The sequence below is a fragment of the Molothrus ater genome, chromosome 3 (assembly GCF_012460135.2).
Source record: "Molothrus ater isolate BHLD 08-10-18 breed brown headed cowbird chromosome 3, BPBGC_Mater_1.1, whole genome shotgun sequence".
Taxonomy (NCBI): Eukaryota; Metazoa; Chordata; class Aves; order Passeriformes; family Icteridae; genus Molothrus; species Molothrus ater.
Genome location: NC_050480.2, coordinates 40,464,227 through 40,482,751, shown reverse-complemented (window position 1 = coordinate 40,482,751; position 18,525 = coordinate 40,464,227).

The window sequence follows — 18,525 nt, the reverse complement described above, 5'->3', positions numbered from 1 at the left end:
TGTTCAGCAAGGCTGTAACAATACCATCATTTGAGGATGTCAGAGTAACAAGTCACATACCAACCTCAACCACAGTATTTCTGGTTTTAGTGATCTGCACATGATACCAATGCTTAGCATTTTTGCATGATTTTGGGAAAGGTGGAAAGGAGGGAGGAATTTTAGCAGACAGAATTTTGGCAATAGGTGTGCAAATTCAAATTCAGAAAGGTAAAAGTGAGAAAGCCTTAGTCCCACTGTAGCTCAGAATGGAAATAAAGCACATGCATCTTAGTCATCCTGTCCCTTTTCTATTTATGAAACAAATCTAAGTTTCACCTCCAGCTGCAAACCCTGTCTGCTTGAGAATATAAATTATTGTCACAGCTTATGTAAGCTTGATATATTTTGGTTGATTATAATGAAAAGAGTCATTTTATAGAAGGCTAAGTAATACTACTTTTGTTCAGTATGTACTTCTCCAACCTGTTTCCCAAGATGATAATATTTATAATAGAACAGTTGTCATTCTGAGTTTTTCATTACTTCCCTTGAGATAGCTGTCAATGCAAACAGCCAAAATCATGTATCAGAAACTGCATTGCTGTTCTCCGAGAGATCCCAAGCTACCAGCATGTGGTTCTCATTTGGAAAGAGTGAGAAGGGGCAGTGTTCTCATAATAGCTCCAAACAAAAAACATTTACTTGAAACAGAAGGGTACAGTGAGAGGTGATGTCCTCAGGAATAAATTTTGCATTTAAAGCCAAGAGTGGTACAAAAAGGTGCATTCATTTGCCACTCTCACTACCTGCCAAGATATAGAGAAAGGTCACCTATATGACCCTAAATAACTGATGAAGCACAGCTGAAAGAGGGAGCATGTGCATCAGTGTATCATGGTGTCAGACTCTAAGCATATCCTAATTGAAACTAAAGTTCATTTAAAGATTGATGAAACATTATATAAATTAAATTTTTTCCAGTCTGCTGCCACATGCAGCAACATTAAAACTATACTCATCTAATTGCCCTACCTACAGCCATGAAACCATTTACAACTGTTCCTGTTGTCTAAACATGATGAAAAAATTGTAACAAATTTTTCCATTCTAACACAGTTGATGTTTTTTGACTGTACTAGAGATACATAAAAAGCAGGCATAATTCTGACACCTACTCAGCCCTCCTGTTTAGTATAAATGTAAATTTGGTCCAGTATCGCCCTCCTACCAAGGATCACAAAAATTATATGTAGTTAATCATTGTCTAGGAAAAAAAAATACCTGGTCTGAGTTGAGCAGAATTTATTAGCATCTGAAAAGATTCCAGTCATAGACCTAACTTATTTTAGGATTATCTATAGCTTAGGTTCCCTCCTAAGCAGAAATGGTATGACAAAGCAAGGAAGCAGAGAAGTTTATAAGATAGGTAGCTTACACTTAATAGGAAAAAAAAAAGAAATCAATGGCTACAAAGTCTCTTAAGGAAGTTTGGCTAAATAAGAGGAAATGTAGATCAGGGCAGAAATCATGGGAATTAGGTCTAGGACATACTACTGCCTTAAGCTTATGGCACTGACATTTGAAAGGGATGTTCTTGCTAGACATGATACTATGATTTTCTGATAGCCAAAGACAGAATTAGAGAAATAAAAGGGAAAATTTATAATATCTGGCAAACAGTTGAATGCATTACAAAAAAAAGGAAACAGGCTGTCCTCAGGTAAGTAGAAGTAAGCCACATTATTTTTCGAAAGAGACAATTTCTCTGCTTTGGGAAAAAAAAAAAGGAAATTCAAATAAGTCTAATTTTTGTTAGGGAAATTTGTGTTCCTGAGTAGATGTCTCCTTCTGCACTGAAATTAAGTTCAGCTTTAAGGAATTATTTAGTAAAAACAAAATCTTCCTTGAAGGGGAATATGCTTTTCCTTTTTCACTTCTCAGTGAAAATTCCCCTAGCTGACCCAAGTAAGGATTAGAGAGTTTGAACAACTTCATTTTTTTTTCCTACAAATGAAAATTTTTTTCTGTGCCACTTTTTTTTGGATACTTTTTAATTCTTTGAATGTTCTGAAAAAGGAAGGTTTTCAGCTTGCATGGAGATCAGCGTTTAAAGCGACCATGTTGTTATTTTTGTTACCAATATTGTTGATTACCTAACTGATTAATCCCTTTTGGCACTAGTATAGACTATTTCCCAGGACTGTAGCTTGGGATGGAGAGTCAGAGAAAATCATATATCCTCTATGAAATCTGGCAGGAAATTTATTTTTCTTCTGGGGGGTTCCTAAAAGAGGGGACAAAAATAGTTCCCAGAAACTTTCCTGAACTTGCTGAGGGAGGGTGCATATTCAAAGACATCCCATGAAACTTAGATGGTCTAGTTAACCACCCAGAGCCAAACTTTCAAACATGGGAGGCTTTGAGAGGTTTATGGGGAGTTAGGTACAGGCAAGGGAAATAAGGCAGGTGGTGCAAATTAAAGCAGATCTGTAGCTACTCTGTCTATGCTGTGTTTGAATTAGCTAAAACAAACCTCTAAATACCAGAGAACAGCTGTGCAAAAAAAAATATTTTAAATATGAGAAAGTCCAGAATTTCACCCTTTAGATGGATTCAATGCAGCATTTCTTGTTCATCCACTGCATTTTGCTGTCTGGCAATGTTATACATTACAAAATGCATGCTAGTTAAGCACGCTTTTGTTATTGATTTTTCTCTCAGGGTCTCAATGCAATGTACAGTGATGGCTTTATTGTGTTTCTGCCACCCCGTAAGATAGACCCCTATAAATGCAGATGGTGTACAAGGATGGGCACAGAAGGGGACTTCAGACAAGTAAGCAAGTATTCAGAGGAGAAATCTGGGCAGAATGAGAAGGCTGCAGGACTGATCACAATAATGATAAAAAAGCAACCCTCCACTTAGATTCCAGGGGGAGGTAAAATAGGATGGGGTGGGAGTGACAGCAGGGATTTCTGCCAGATGTAGAAAACAGAGAGAGGACAATGCTGGCTCATGGCAGGATGCCTGTTTTCCTCCTACCAGTTTTGAATGACTTCCAGGGAAAAAGTACACTGAAGAATATCTCTCCCTTGAGTGTCTGTGTTGCTGCAGTATGAAATATAAGCAGGGGGGTTTGGCTATATCTTCAAAATGTGAAGCAGAATGAGTCAAAAAGCTTGTGTTATCTTTCTGCTAGTGAAGGGAATTTTGTCCAACAGTTATAATGAGAAATTGCCTAGCTATATTTTTTTAAGTTTGCAGCAGAAAGACAAAATACCAAATTAAGTCACACGGACTCCAAAAGTGAAAGTTGTTTTGGTTTGATGGGGTTGGGGTTTTTTTTGTTTAAATTTACTTGCCCAGTAAAATGCTTTAGGGTTTTTCCCCATCTTTTAATTTATTTATTCCATAAGTATGATTCTTTCTTTCTTGTGTTCCAATAGTTAAATCAGCAAGAGGGAAAATAATTCTTTCCAGTCAGAAATAATTTTTACATCAACTTCACTTCCAAAGAAATTCAGAATAGAAAATAATGTCCCATAGAATAGAAAATAATGCTCCATTTTATTATTTGTAACATTTCAAGCTGTGAAAAACAACTCCCTAAGAAAGCAATGCTGTGACTAGAACAGGAGGAGACAGTTTGTCTGCTTCTTCCTAACATGAAGAAAGCCCGTATAGGCTACTGGTGCTATCGTGCCATTGCTTTGCAAGAGGGACCAGGAAAGTGACTGCAGCCTTTCCCCCTCTCACACTCCTGCCACCCATGGTGCAGATTTAAGCTAGGCATCTTCAAACAGAAAAGGTTCAGACAGAGGGACCATAAATCCAACTGAAGTTTTTCTCATGGTGGTATGTTGTTAACTTACTGGCACGCCACTGGGTTTGGCTTTATTTAACAGCCTGGCATTCTACAAAAAAATAAATCAGGCCTTTAATTTAGATGTTAACTTCGTTCCTTCATGTTTCAATATTTTCATCCAAGGCATTTAAAATGTACCCATTATTTTTGCAGATCACATCATCAGATAGTATTAATAACAATAATACCTAATTGGCTTTTATTTTGGCTAGAGCTTATTTCTCTAGTCCTAATTATTATAATAAAAAATAATGTGTGTTGATTGTTACACAAGAAAAGAATTAAAGAACTTTATTTGGAGTTTTGTTCCTGCTTAGGTATGAAATTACTTATTCTGACACAAGTTTGTGAAGCTGGAGTCCAGTGTTGGCCCAATTGAACTAAACCCACCGTAAATTCAGCAGAGCAGTGTTTGCACATGACAGACTTTTCTCCTTTGAGAGCAAACATGGAGCAATATTTCTCTCATACCCAAAGTCTGTATTTGGCTCCATACAGATTTGGGTTCTATGTAACAAACCTGAGTCTGACTGTAGTGAAAATGGTCAGGTTTTGTGCTAGATCTGGACCATAGCTCTCAGATTAGACTGGATTTCCATTTCTCATAGAAGTACATTATATCCCCGCAACAACATAACAATTCTTGGCAGGTTAGTGAAAAAACCGCCAACACAATGTGCATGAATGCATCTCTAAAAACGACCTGGGAGACAATCTAGTAGTTGAGAGCAACCACACGACAGGAAAAGATTACCATCAGTATACCAACACAGCTGGCATAATTTCTTCGAGAAAATACCATGCTCTTCATGGCACAAATGCAAACAGGCTCCAAAGTTAATTCATTGTATTTTTAAAATTTGACTTAGAAGATTCCAAAGAGAAGACCAACAGAAAAATTAGGGCAACAGTTCTACACAAGGTGGGGAAAGAACGTATGAAGATCTTGGAAAGAATCCTTTTCTTCAACAACAGTCTGTCCTATCAGAAGAAGGCTAGCCTGGAACTTCTTGAAGCTTGTTTCGTCTGGGAAAGAATAATTGTACTCCATAGTCTGATTATGGTTTCAAATTAATTTTCATGTGTTTACTGCTCCCCAAGCAAATCTATTCATGGGAATTAAGAAAACCACATACAAAATCTATAAATTAGAATTTTTCCAAGAGTAAAGTGGGTGTTTTCTAGCTCCACTTAATTATCGAAATGTAATAAACATAGGCAGGTGGGGAGGAAGTCAAAGTGGATAAAATAAAGCCATGTCATGGTGTTGGGCAAATTCCATGACTAATTATTCATTGCTTCTGTGCAGGATGTAGCTGTGATCTTCACTAAATTCTGCTGAGGTGCTGCAGAACTTAATTTATTTCAAAATGCATTCAGACATGCTCATGGTACTGCGGAATGGCACACCTTAAACTTGGTCTGGAAGTACACATAAACGTATCTCTCAGCTCACGTTTTCTCAACTGCCTTAAGACTGAACAAAAATTTGAAGTGAGGTAGACCCACCTCTTGGTAGACTCCAGTTAAATTGTGCTAGTTATTGTCATTATATCTGAATGTGATCAGATATGCAGAGATTTCTGGTACATTTGGCTAATTATATTGTAGAATCAGAGAACCACAGAATATGCTGCATTGGAAGGAACCCACAAGGATAATTGAGTCCAATTCCTGGCCTTGAACAGCACAATCTCCAAGAGTCACACCATGCACCTGAGAGTGTTGTCCAAATATTTCTTGAACTCTGTCAGGCTTGGTGCTGCGACCACTTCCCTGGGGAGCTTGTTCTAGTGCCCAACCACCCTCTGGGTGAAGAAACCTTTCCTAATATCCTAATATCCAGCCTAAACCTCCCTTGACACAGCTTCAGGCCATTCTGTCATGTCCTGTGATTGGCCACCAAAGAGAACAGATCAGCATCTGCCCCTCCTCCTCCCCTCACAAGGAAGTTGTAGCTGCAATGAGGTCTCCCCTCAATCTCCTCTTCTCCAGGCCGAACAGGCCAACTGACCTCAGTCTCTCCTCATATGGTTTCCCTTCAAGGCCCTTCATCATCCTCCCGACCCTCCTTGGGACACCCTCTAACAGTTTAATATTTTTCTTATATTGTTTTGCCGAACACTACCCCCAGCACTCAACAGTGAGGCTGCCCCAGTGCAGAGCAGAGCAGGACAATCCCCTCCCTTGCCCGGCTGGTGATGCTGTCCCTGATGCCCCCAGAACAGGGTTGGCCCTGCTGGCTGCCAGGGCACTGCTGGCTCATGTTCAACTTGCCACTGACCAGGACTCCCAGCTCCCCTTCCATGGCACTGCTCTCCAGCATCTCATTTCCCAATCTATCCATATATCCAGGGTTACCACATCCCATGTGCCCATCTTCACTGGTGTTCACCCAGCCCTCTAATTTGACAAGGTCGCTCTACAGGGCACTCATTCCTTTGAGAGAATCAACAGTGCCAAAATAATAAGAATAGCCCCTTGCCTGTAATGCACAACTGGATGGTGTGCATTACCATCCCCTGATTTCCATATTAGGAGATGCTGAGTCATGCCATCAAATTTTTTTGTTTGATGTCTGGCCAGACCCACCTAACACAGATAAAAAGGTCTTGCTACAAACTAAAATCTCATTCTCCTTTTCTCTGGGTCAAGCTTGTTGTCCTTCTCTTGCCCTTAAACTTGGCAGCTTTGTGAGATAAGATTTTCTTAGCATTCAGTGAAGGAATGAAGGTTGGAAAAGAAAAGGAGAGTAAAAATCATTGTTTATTTGTAGCAAGAAAACCATAATTTTGCAACTTGAGCACTGAACAGGGTTTGTTCCAAAGTGATATAAGATACTCAGCTTTGGAGCCCGAATTGACATTTCTTTGTCCAGGTGATAAATCTCATGCCATGAATTGACTTGAAATTCCTAATTCTGCCTGCCTCCTTTCCTTCTCAAGCAACTATTTTCTCAGGTAGTCCTATTTGCTATGGAGAGGCTTCTCTTCACTGGAACAAGCATGTTGCTAGAATGGATACCAGGCATAGGATCTATTTTAAGCAGTCATAGAGGGTTGACATTTGTTTTTCACAAATTGAGTTAGATAGTGATCAGACATTTCAATTAGGCCTAAGGTAAGACTTAACTGAATAGCTGACTTCTGCTCTCTTCCAGAGTAGAAGAAAATGGATCATTTCAAGTGAAAATTTTCTCATGCCACTGGCTCAGAACCTTTAATCAAAACCCTAGTGTCATTGGCTGAGTATTTCTTAATACATAGCTGAGCAGATTCCATTCATTCTGGTTTGACATACTCCTTGTAAGCTACTAGGAAAAGTAACCATGGCAGCAAGCTTCTAGAAGTGCTGTTATGGTCTAAATATTCATTGATTTTTCAGGTCTGTGGAAAACAGTCATTTCCACTGGCTTAACAAGATGTGACAAGAGATTGTTATCTAGAAATGTTTACAGATTAATGTAAAACCAGATGTAAACATGGAAGCTGCTTGTGAGGTGCTGCAGCTGAAGCACAAAAATGCTACATCCAGCCAACTCCCTGATGAGTTCATTTCGTAATTAACACAAGCAGGATTAGAAACTAGATCTCACTCCCACTGAAACCAGTGATCATTTTCTCTACTGAGCCAGATGAATAGCACAAGATCACAGCACTTAGAACACAAGCTGAAACTCAGTTCTCTACTGGGACAGGTGGAAGCTCCATTTAAGTCCTCATTAAACCCTTATGGATTCTCATGAGATCAAAGTTGTTCATTTACCACCTGTCAGTCCTGAAATCATTAAGCCTCAGACAGACAGTCATTCTGACTCTCCTGGGTGTAACACAACACAAATTTGTAGATGTGCGCAAGGCTTGGCTCCATGAAATTTAGGGAAGTTAAGCATTTTGCTGCTGATGTAACTATTCACAGTATTCTTCACAGCTTCACAATAAAGTCCTGTGCCATGGCTCCACTGCTGCCATGGGAAGGGAATGGGATATTCCATCAAATGGCAGAATATAAGGCTGTTGCCTCAGGTATGGTTAGGTGCATCTTGCACACTCTCATATTTGGAATTTTAACCCTGAAGAAACCCTTCTAGTGACAGTTTCTGTATTTTAAGGGAAAAGAGCAAAACATGAATGCTCCAAAATGACTGTGTAATGAATTTGCAGATAGTGCGTTGGACAAAACCAAGAATGCATATTTTACTAAACTAAACTCATCATTGTATGTTAGATAATGGGGAATTAAAAGAGAAAAACAGAAAAGAAACTGTTTAATTTTTCTCTTCATTTTTTTTGGTTGAAAATTATATTTCAACTAAATTGTGTAATTGTATGTTAATATTAGTTAGGAAAAATATGTAGACACTTTATCAGTATATGATTGCTCCTAGCCCAGGACCAATAATAAAGCTTTTCTTTAGAACAACATATTCTTCCAGAAGGGTTTCTAAGTAACCATTACAAGCATGTCTGCAATTCTGATGTTTTAAAATAATAAAACATCAGAATTGCAGCTAGGGAGCTTAAACACAGACTCAATTTTGAAAAACTGTTTTGTTACTGTCCCCTTACAGCACTAACAGTAAACTTGGATATAATGCACAAGCCAGTTCTCATTTATTATCTCTGTTTGAGAAATTGCGCTTAATATTAATATATGAAACAATAATCTAAACCACAACAGACTTCTGGTTTCATTTTACTCAATAAAAATAATTTTTAAGCTAGTGATAGTATATTTTATAGACACTGGCAGAGCAGCAGGGGGACAGATGCTCCATCTGGAGGAAAGCTTTGAAAGATGCTATTATAAGCATTCTCTGGCTAGCTCAGCTTCGATATTTTGCTATAAAATCAATCTGTGAATGTGAGTTATACTTTGGGACAAAGATTTAATATTTATGATGCTAGGCACCACAAGAGGAGATCTGATTTTTTTAGAGTACTCTGTAGAAAGGGTTAGAGCATCAGAACATGCTTTTGGATAGTTGTTTTAAAGTATCTAAGTCTGAAAATTTTTGTTCCTTCCTATGAATTGTTATTCAGGACTCGCAAGCAAGTGTGATAGGTTTATGTGCCTTCCTAAAAATTTTTGAATTCCTCAGACAATTTCAGAGCAAGGAGTGAGGATCTTCAAGATATTGTTTCCACATGTCTCTTGTATCTTATTAGAGACCAGTAAATTCAATCACACATGCCAAACCATCAGAACCAATCCCTATGCACTACTTACAGAAATATAAATTTTTTCCATAAGACTCTTTCCAGAACTTGGTTCTATGTCCATGTATATAATTAGCTTCATGAAACTTGTCTAAACTTCTCCATTGAATGTCAGGACCTCTTTGCATTCCTGGGAAATGCCTAAACAAGTTAATGTAAGATGTGAGGCAAGATTCCCAGCTAGGCACACATGGGTGAGTCCAGATGTAAGCTCTCAACTGAATCTGCAAGCCCTTCCCAGGAGCATCTCACTTGGAAAGCACTTCAATGAATTTCTGTTTGGTTTGCTGAGTTGCAGTCATGGGTGGCTCTCAGCAGGGTGAAGGGGATGTTTGCCTGCTTATGGACAGGGAGCAGGGCAACAAGCGAATTTTTTTTGGCGAACTCAATCTCTGGCAAATGTCGGGTCCCAGGTCAGTCTCTCAAAGATCTCATCTCAACACAGTTATATCTCCTTGCACAAAGGCAAATAAGAAGAAAAGAAGATTCACAATGTCAGTCAAAACAAGGATGGCTAGTATGCTTTTTCCCCCATTTTTAACTTTCAACTAACAAGAAGAAAAAGTTGCCATTGGGTTTTGGTAACAACTGAATGGCACAATGTTTGCAATCTTTTAATTTTTTAATTTAGTTTAAAGAGAGAATAGAACAAGCTTGAAATCTAAAGTAGCATGCCTGAAACTAAATATAGGAGTCTGTATTTCCTCCTATAAAACAAATAAAAAAAGTAAGTTTTACAGATCCAAATCCTACAAGCGAATGTCACCTCTAATTAAACCTTAAGCTGAACAATTCCTTTAAATGAGTGGCATTAAGGGTATTTTAACTTTCTTCCTTTGTATTGCACATCTGTTTTGACATTCACAAGCTGTAGAAGCTAAGAACCACATAATCCACAGTCTGACTTCCTGTCATAGGGATCAATCTAAATAGATCCTTGCTCAGTCACTACTTCTCCAAGCTCAGAATTCTGTCTGAGTCAGGAATATTTTCAGGGATATACCAACCATGATTTAAAAAATTAAATTCTGTTACCACAGAAGCACATGGAAAGTCTTCCCCACATCCTGCCTGTATAATTACCACCTAAACATTTGGCTATGATAAACCTTCAGCAAACATAAAGAAGGAATTCTTCATTTCATTACATGTCACCAGATATAGACTCAAAAGGGCAAACAAACACACCATAACTGAGGCAATCAGCAACACTGCTACAGATACCAAAACACAAACCTGTAGTATCAGTTAATTTTCAGACTGGGAGAAATCAGATTTTCCAATAGACCTCATGGCAGAATGGATTTTTTTTTCGGTTCTGATGAAAATGCGTGTTAGTGGATTCATGTATAGTATTATCAATACTATCAGTATTCTTTCTACAGTGGTAATCTCAAACTGTGAACTGTATTTGTTGATGGTCCATGGCTCCACTTCTAAGAAATCCACAAAACTGTGAAGAAGTAGCTACTGATAGTACCTTGTATTGGCTTAACAAGAGAAAGCAACTCATAGGAAAAAAAATTAGGTTTGCAAACTGAAAATGGTTAGAAATTGCTATTACAGGAGTTTGCTATACTGTTCATTGCATTAGTAGATTGATAGGACAGTTCACCCCTGACATAAGCTGAGAAAAATAGAAGATAAATTGATGTTGATATAAAAATACCATTTCAAAAATACTCACATAAAAGAGTTATGAAAAAATAGCATTTGTCCTAAGAATGTTACAACAAAATTTGACTTCATTCACCATCTTTTTATGAAAAAGGGTACTGCCTGAATCCATATTTGACTACCAGTTTGGTGAACATATGGAATTGCTAAAAGGTCACAAGTGTATAATGTGCTTTGCCACCTGCTGACACCAGGATGTTAGACTCCAATCTAGTGAATGCCTTGTGTAGTGCTGAGAGTGTTGCAGTTAACTATATTTTTTCCTATGTTTGGTGACCCTTGTGGTCATGGCAGGTAGGAGCTTCTACATGGTTTTGAAATACAGATTATGGCATTATATTAGGAGGACAATAGAGAAATCCTCAGGGTTAGAGAAACCCTGAGGGTTTCAGTACTTTTCCCAAAGAAATAGGATTGGCAGGTGTATCTTCTAAACCTGTAAAGAAAATGGATTTTCATTGCAATATTCTTTTCATTTCAGGATTCATACCAGTTCATGACCTGGAGAGTTACTAAAAACTTCCTGCTATACATCTTGTATTTCAGTTGTCACCAGACAACAACAGGAAAATATAACATGAATCCAAACATGAATCTTCCGTGCAATGTATATGCTTGTCAGGCAGGCGAACAAAATGTGCTTCAAGTCAGCTGAGACTTTAGTTAATGATTCATTTTTCTTTTCTGCTGGTATTTTTTTCTGTCTTCTGGCAGCCAATAATCTTCATTAAACCTTACCAGAACTTTTGCACAGAACTGTTCACCCCAAACTTCACCATCACTCTATGCAATTAAAAAAGCCTTACAGTAAGTAAAGACTCTCTACTTTTGCTGAGATTTTATATAAGTTTCTGTTTTCAGAGTAACCAACTAAATTAAACCTGAAAACCATTCTGAAATAACCCATATAATTTCCTCTTCAGAATCAACGCCCAAGGCTTTCTAGAACATGTGCAACCCAGTTTGTGATGCAAACTGCAGATTTGCCATGCTCCAGGAAACAGATGTGTGTATAGCCTGTACTGCCAACCTTGTTCTGTTACTGGAAACAGGTTCTCAGAAGACTTGTACAAGGATGGTGAAACTCAACTAGGACATAAACACTGCATATAACTTCAGTGACTCCATTTAGCAGGAGAGATTTTATTTGCTATTAGAAACAGTGCACATAAACCTAACTTCTTGACTGACTGCTAAATTTGAGATTATGCACTTGCTCCTAACTCAACTTTCTTTATATCCCTCACTGTAATTTGCTGACTTTTCAGAACATATGGTTCAATATTTTTTTTGTCCTGATGATGGCCTAAACCATTACATCAGTACAGATGTCTGTATTACACATTAGCTACTTTTATTCTAGCTTTACCCAAGAGAAAAAATACAATTCAACTTTAAAAAATGTATCTGGTCTATAAAAGCAGCATTGCCATGTTCTTGAAATCACTATCTTGGATTCACATACACCTCTTCACTCAGAAAGTCAGCCAATAAGCACAGATATGTTCCTTTGCAGCTGGGGCTAACTATGCCCTTGTCTGAGGTCTTAGTGGGAATTAAATTGAAACTAATTGTTGCCCTAACTTACTGCTGGCAAATGATCATTTCTCCTCCCTGCTCATGGAAGACAGTCCTTGAGCTCTTCTGCAATCCAGACTGGGTTCCATCTGTTTCATCTGTTTATTCATGCCTATACTCATTAAGCCTGATGGAAAGGCTGCTGTGAGCCAGGGACTGTTTGTAGGGATGGCTCATGCTGGGGCTTGTCTTGAGTCTCACCCTGTGCCCGATCCCACAAAGCCATGATCTAAAGCTACAGTGCTGGAGCCCTGCTTTGAAATGGACCCAAGCACTGCACTTAAACCTGGCAACCAAGCAGATGTGCATTCAGCCCATCTAGCAGCACCCTCCAGACAGGTTTTTAAGGCAAAGAGCATAAGAAACTCCAGAGTGAACCGAGTATCACAGTGTAATACCCTCACCATGCTTCAGCCTGAGGTGGAAGGGGAAGGGGCAGCAGCACTTTGTAAGCAGGTAAGCTCACAGCCTGCATTCACTTACTGCAGCCCCTGGTTCCAGGGAACTGGGCACACTTTTACTCCAGAGCCCCTCAACTCCTACCTGTGAGAGCACTGTATGTTGACTCTCACAGGAATGAGATGCAATAAAGTGATGCTTCCACTCCCCTCTCAGATCTGGCTGACTCTTTAAATCCACACTGTTCTCATTAGAGTCCCAGGCTCTGGTCTTAAACACTACTTTAATGTTCCCAGGAACTGGAGCACAGCTGGTCTGCACAGTGTTTTAGGGAAAGGTAGGGAACTTTATATGGGAACAGAAATCTGCCTGCATGTTAGATTGTCTGAATAAACATAGGTTCTGCTGTTAACCACAACACTGAGAGTGTTTATTGAAGGCAATTCACAAAGACAGGGGGCATTTTATTTATATGCAGAAACATCTGTAGCAAATGTATCCTACTTCACTATCTATTAAATGGTTTCTTCAAAAACTGAATTGAAAATTCACTAAAAGGCAAGCTTACAAGCAGTTGAAAAAGGTGTTTGACAATTTTCCACATGTAGTTTCACCTTGGCACTCGCACCTCAATCAATTGTATTCCATTCCCCACTATCTTTGAAACAAAGGCTGTTAGCCACACAAAATTTTCTCATGGTTTTGTGATAGACTACAAACATAGGGGGTTTAGGACAAAAATAATGAACTCCCTTATATTTATGGCAGACTCCCAAACAATGGAAAACGGCTCTGTGGAGTCCTGTAGCCTGATGAAGCCATGAAGCAGATGAGCCTGAGCTGAATTTTGCTTATGGAAATGTTTGTAAAAGGGGATAAATATTAATAAAATTTAAATACAATTATTCCCTGACAGAATTCTTGTTCTCTTAAAATAATTATTTTCTTTGTTTTCATTGTTTGTTATAGAAAATACTGATTAATGGAATTATGATGAAAGATAAGGATAATCTAAATGCATGAAGAGCAAAATATGAAAATACCATCAGCAATTCATTGTCACTAATATACAAATGCTGCATGATCTGTCCTGTTACTTCCCTCACAAATGTGTTTCCTATTGTACAGAAGAAGATTGGCAACATTATTTAACAGACAGAAATTGGTAGAAGTGTGGTCAGTGTTTCAAGCCCCTAAGAAAAGAAAAAAACATGATAAAATAATAAAATGAAAGATACAATTGCAACTAACAGTTGCAATTGACCAAAGATGCTTAAGTATACATTACTGACTTCTCCCCCCCAACAAGGCCTATACACCAACAATACAAACTAAAGCAAAACTTACAAGGGGAAATTTATCTGAAACTTTCTGTTTTATTTTTATGGCCCAGGCTATAATAAATGATTTCTTAATCAGAATCCATCAAATCGGTGCTGAAAATTAAAAGAAAAAAGGGAGAAGAAGTATATGATGATTGAGTCTCAATGTGGCAATATTCATATTCATTTATACATTTAACTTCTAGTTTAAAGCAATGCTCAGTGTTTCTTATTAAACAGCCATGATGTTGGGGCCATCTCTTTTCAGAGATGTCTGTCTCATCCTGGTGCCTGGATCCCCCTTTCTCACTGTGAAGAGGACTTTCAGCCCTGGGAAGTTACATCTCATAGAAGAGATGAAACTTTCAATTTTAAAAAGTTAAAATTAAGCAGAGGCTCCAGAGTTTAAAACAATCTTACTGTCACTGTCCATCCCCCCTCCCTCCCCACCCTCCCCACCTTCAACCATGGCAAGCAAACAGGAAATCTATACCAATTGCCATTTTCTTCCATTTTTCAGTTGTACTGCCTGATTTAAGACGAAAACCTTTCAGGCAAAATCTGATATGGACTGGCTACACTGCCTACTGCCAGGACACAGATTCTGAACAGTTCAAAGTTTCTGAGCTTTAAATGGTGCAGCAGGTGCTGGCTGTAAGACAGGCTATCTGGCCACTCTCATTGCCACCTCCTCCTCTTCTTTCACCTGGTCCCTCTCTCCCATTCCCCTCCAAGCTGTTCATGGGCACGTAGATGGCTCTCTCTCACTTCAAGCTGCACCCAGGTGAAGCCCCTTCCCAGCCTCTCTCTAGAGCCACCCCACCTATGTCAATTTGCTATCTGCATTAGGACAGCATGTGATGAACTTCTTCCTGTATCTTCTCCATTGCGCTGCTGAAAATCCAAAGTGGGAGATGCCGCTTGCCGTTAGCAACTTTCTAAGTAATTTTCCAAATGAATTTTCTAAGTAAATTTCCAAAGGTAATGAAGTCAAACTCCTTGTCATCAAAGGTCATGGAAACATTTGGTACCTTGAAAATAGTTATAATCTGAACATGTGGTATTTTCTAAGGGCTCCAAAGTTTTCTTGAGCATCTTTCTTGCAGTCTGTGCCTTTTTCTCTCTCGCAGAGATACAAACCTTTAAAGATTAAAGACTTTGAGAAGCATTTAAATAATTAGTTTTTAGCCACCCCAAGAGTGAACATAAAGGAAACCACAAAAGAAAAAAAAAACAGACAATGAGAATTAAGAACTTTTGTACTCCTTTGTCATCTATGTGTTGATTAAAGAAAATGTTAAACTGTAGGGTATCACCAAAGCCTGCAGAGGATTTGTTGGTGAAATGAATGAAAGAAAAAACTAAAAAAACACAGCTAATTAAATTTTGCTTGCATCTTTGCTGAATAAGAAACACAAAAGGAAATTCATCTTTGTTGTGGTTCCGATTTCCTCATCCTGCTCAAGTCTGCTCTTAGTTTAGAAATACCCTGGTTTCTTCTTTCACATTTTCATTAAATGTTGCTCAGACTTCCTGGATCTAAAGGAAGCCTTTGGATTGGCCATGAAAACAATGTCTTTTGGAACAAAGCACTGGAGTGACTGGGATACCAAGGACCAAATTCAGACCTTATACATGGATAAGGAAACATCCAAAGGCAGGATAAACCTCTTGTACCAGTCAGAAAGTGATGCTGTATGAGAGAGATGCTGTGCCCAGAAAATTTAAATTTGCAGTCTCATTTTCACCTGTGTCCCTTCTCTTCTTATTCTCCCCTCAGTCTCTTGGACTTTTCCTCCTCATGGGAGCCTAATTACCTGTTCTATTTCTTTCTATCTTTGGCATTTCTATCCTTGCTTTGTTTCCATTCATACCCTTTAAAGCCCTCCTCCCATTTCAACCTGCTCTCTCTCCCTTATGTGTTATCTTTGCTCTTCCTTCATTTTCACATGTGGCTTTACCACAGTTCTGGCCACCTTCCTCAGTGCCTCAGGGTATGTCCATGACCCTATTTTGATTTTTCTCTTCTCTCTCTTCTTTATTCTTCTCTTTTTTTTATTACCCTTTTTAAACTGCATGTTCTTTTTTTTTTTCCCCTACCACTTCAGCCAGCACCTCTTCCTTTGTATATTTTGTGAAGCAAAATATTTCTTGAAACCTCTGTAAGGCAGCAGTGATACAATTCAGGTTCCTGGGACAACAAGCTACAGAAAAAACCTTCCTTCCTCGATGCTGAGCATTCAATAAAAAGAACCATGCTCCAGGCTGAGAAGCACAGCTCCTTTCTGCAGAGCACTAAAGAACTGATGTGTGCAGACACTGCTCCATCATATGGTGCTGAGCAGAAGGAGGAATTAACTGGTGGGAGTTACTGAGCACATGCATCTATTGAGGACTCATAGTATTTCTCAGATGCCCTGTAGCTGTGACTCACACTGCCTCCCACTCAGTTGAAGCATGATGTTCTCTCACTCTGAGCACGGATTTGATGCATTAAGAAGCAGGAAGTTAGGGTTTGTCATTGATGATATAGGGCAGGAGTTTTCAGTTGATCACAGCCCACCAGGGTAAAAAAGTCTGAGCTATGGAGTAATATCCTGTACTTTGCAGTATCTGTCACCATGTTTAATCTTGTGTTCTTTGTTCTGGGTCTTTGTCCCTCTGGTATCGCAGCCTGGGGGGTCTCAGAAGAATGTACCCAAGCTGTGAATTCAGGAAGACTAATTGAGAAGATACAAACCAAGAGAGCTAGAGGTACTCCTTGGGTAGTGGTCAAAGTGGATTTTGGTTCACACCAGCCTTTCAGTGAAATGACTGTTAAAACTAGAGATATGCTGAATATTTTAGGGTTTGAGTATGTTTACAATCAGTCTTATGGCAGGCTTGTTTTGCAAGATGGAATAGTGCCTCTTATATTTCTGCATATAATTCACACTGCTTCAACTGTTTTGCATAGATACAAACTAATACAATTACCCTTACCCACATTGCAGTTTTCTTCACATTTCACATGCATTCAGTGCTAAATCCAACCATTCATCAAGCCCCAGTCTCGCTTTTCTTTGCTTCACACAGGGATAGTAAGGCACTCAAAAACTCAGATGAAGCATGAAAAACTGTTTGGAAACCTGACTGCTTTTAAACAAATAGGATTTTTTTAAAAAAGTAGGTGGAAAAGCAAGAACACTGCTACCTTTCGCAATATCCAATTTTGTGACAAAACAGGTGTCCAAATGTCAGTTTACCATGTTGATATTTCATGCTTGTTAGTTAAAGGAAAATAAGTTCCAGGATAAAAATAACCACTAAACCAAAAAAATACTTTTAAAAGTGTCATTTCATAGTAAACCTCAATCACATTCAATCAGTCAATCATGGTTTAGTGAAACAATATTTCTCACTGGAAGCTTCATTTACCATTGTTTTCTTTCTTTTTTTTTTCTGACTGACTACTTAGAACAAATAGAGGCAACTTCATGGATTCACTTCACATACTGAGTGGGCTTTATAAATCTTTATTAACCGTTACTAGTGGCTTAATAAAAAAATGCAGCTGTCCACCTACAATCCCACAGACTCTGCTGATCTTTTCTGAGTGGTTTCTTTCATAAAGTACCCATTCAGCCACGAATGGATCCCATGACTGTGCAAAGAAGGATTCTGTATTTGATATGAAGCAAGAAATCCCATGCATTGAATTGATGTTAAGTCAAGAGAGTATCTAGGGAAAGGATGACTCAGATGACTCTGTTTTATGTAAAAGATTGTTCATATACACAGAATAGAATCTCAATTCCTTATCTTACCTTCCAAAAAAGCTTTGTGTACCACCAGTGACATGAGTCAGAGGGCAAAATGTATGATGAAAAAGGGAAGGTATATGTAGTAGAGGCAAAATACTGCATGTATTTCTATCATTAACTTAGATAAAAACAGACCTCTCTCCCTGTTATCCCCCTCATTGGATGTTTTAGGGAAATGTGTTATTCTCAATGCTTTCCACATGAACTTTTGTTTAAAGAAAAAAACATGTATTATTGATGCTTTCTAAACAAAGGGCATGTTTTCACTTATAAAAACTGAACTGAAACAATTAAATTGGACAAAAGAGTACAGTTTGTATCAATAATTTACTACAATCATTCTAATGTTTCAGACATCAATAAACTTAGTTGGTTCCTATTTAATGTCAAAGTAATTACTCCAAAATTGAATCAATTTGCCATCCTAAAAGAAATCAAAGCAATAAACTTCTCACTTTCAGCACTAAAGACTCTTACTTAGAAACATTAGTTTCTATAACTTAGCTATATAATACACCAGTGTAAATATTTATAAAGGACAACTATATTATCTTTGACAGCAAAGATTTCTTAACCTCCATTAATCCATCTTCTATTACTACTATAAAAAGAAAATATTAATTACATCTATCAAATCTTGGAAACACTTAAATATCTTTAATGAATCAACCTGTATTTTT